Here is a 2,389-nt window from a genome sequence, read left to right on the forward strand (position 1 = left end):
TGGATGAAAGCTCTCTTCTTCATCCCTTCCGGAGGTAGACGCTTCTTCTTCTTCTTGCTCCGAACTTGAAGAAGAACTTTCCTCCTCTTCTTCTTTAGATGTTGAGTGGCCCTCAACTTCTAAATTCATTCCTTCATGAAGTGAGCTCCTTGGCTCACTTGACTCCTCTTCATGACTTGAAGTGGAGTTCTCCTCATGGAGCTTTGCCAAGTTATTCCACAACTCCTTGGCATCGTTATACCCACCTATCCTACACAAAACATCATTAGGTAAAGAAAATTCAATGATTTTCGTTACCTCATCGTTGATGGTTGATTTGTGGATTTGCTCCTTCGTCCACCTCTTCTTCTTGAGAGGTTTTCCTTCTTCATCCTCCGGAGGAGTGAAACCTACTTGCACACACCTCCAATTCTCAAGATTAGTCATAAGAAAATATTTCATTCTTACCTTCCAAAACGCGAAGTCGTCGCAATCGTAGAAGGGTGGAATCGTGATGTCCTCTCCGAGTTGATCCATCTCTAGTTTGTGCTCCCTCGGGTGTTAATCCGGCGAAGAGCGACCTCGCTCTGATACCACTTGTTAGGATCCTTTGTACGGCTAGAGAGGGGGGGTGTGAATAGCCGACCCCAAATCTCTCGCGTTTCTTCCTACACTTCGTTAGCGCAGCGGAAAAATAAACTAGAAACGAAAGGAAGAATATCAAACCTTAACACAGCGATGTACGAGGTTCGGAGATGATACTCCTACTCCTCGGCGTGTCCGTAAGGTGGACGAACCCTGTCAATCCGTCGGTGGATGAATCCCCGGAAACCCGGCTAAAATATACTCCTTCTGGGTGGAGAAACCTCGCCACAAAATCTTGCAACAGCAAGCAAAGAGTACACGAGATACAACAAGAAATACAAGACAATATGAATGCAACAACACTAGCTTGCCTTCTCGTTGTCGACTGAAGTCCCAGATGAAGCAACAACTTCACGGACGGATGCCAACAAGCAACTCAGCAGCAGCTGATCCAGTCGTGGAATGAAGCTCACGCGAAGCTTGCGAAGAAGAGCTCAACAAAGCTCAAGCACCAGAACAGCAGCTCTGTCGCAGAGAAGAAGAGGAAGAAGAAGTGTTGCAGCAGCAGCTCTCGACCCCTTTATACCTGTGAAGAAGACAGCGAAGAAACTAGCCGTTGCTACGCAACGGCTAGTGCGTGGACCGATCAGGCTGAAGCCTGATCGGTCCAGATCCTCTCTGATCGGTCTTGGGGACCGATCAGTACCTGTGCTGATCGGTCCCCAGACCGATCAGCACTCTTCACAGAGAACTCGGCCAAGTTCTCTGATCGTCTCCTGATCGGTCTGTGGACCGATCAGGGTGCATGTGGATCGGTCCACAGACCGATCCCCTCCTTTTCTCTTTGCCTTCTGTTCGCTTTCTGATCGGTCTGCAGACCGATCAGAAGAACCTCAGTAAGCCACTGATCGTTATCTGATCGGTCACCAGACCGATCAGATACCCAGCGTATCGCTGGATCGATCCACTGATCGATCCAGAGCTTGGGTTTTGCCCAAACCAAGTTCCAAGTCTTCCAAACCAATATCCGGTCAACCTTGACCTATTGGTATCTCATGCTTAGCATCTGGTCACTCTCTTGACCTGCTAAGACTCCCTACCAAGTGTCCGGTCAATCCCTTTGACCCACTTGGACTTTTCTCTTCGTGTCAAGTATCCGGTCACTCCCTTGACCTACTTGACCTTCTCAACACCAGATGTCCGATCACCCTTGATCCATCTGGATTTTTCCTTGCCCGGCTTCACTCACCAGGACTTTCACCTAGCTTCACTCACTAGGGTTTTTACCTGGCTTCACTCACCAGGATTTTCAATCTGCCCAGCTTCACTCACCAGGACTTTCTAACTGCCTGGCTTCACTCACCAGGACTTTCCCACTGCCTAGCTTCACTCACCAGGACTTCCACTTTCACCTAACTTCACTCACTAGGATTTTCACCTGGCTTCACTCACCAGAACTTTCCACACTGCCTAACATCCCAGTTAGGACTTTCCCACTTGCCAAGCTCCCTGCTTGGACTTTTCCCGTGCCAAGCTCCCTGCTTGGACTTTTCCAGTGCCAAGTCTCCATACTTGGACTTTTTGCGTACCAAGCTCCCTGCTTGGACTTTCCCAGTGCCAAGTCTCCATACTTGGACTTTTCAGGTCAACCAGGTCAATCCTTGACCTAGGGTTGGACCAATAAACTCTCAACCATCTATTCTTGTCTCACATCAAGAATAGAACTCTCTCACGAGTGTCAAACATCAACATGCAACTCAACTAGGTCAACCTTGACCTAAGGTTGCACCGACAATCTTCCCAAGTCAAACATCAAAATACAACT

This window comes from Zingiber officinale, chromosome 2B (assembly GCF_018446385.1).
Source record: "Zingiber officinale cultivar Zhangliang chromosome 2B, Zo_v1.1, whole genome shotgun sequence".
Lineage (NCBI taxonomy): Eukaryota > Viridiplantae > Streptophyta > Magnoliopsida > Zingiberales > Zingiberaceae > Zingiber > Zingiber officinale.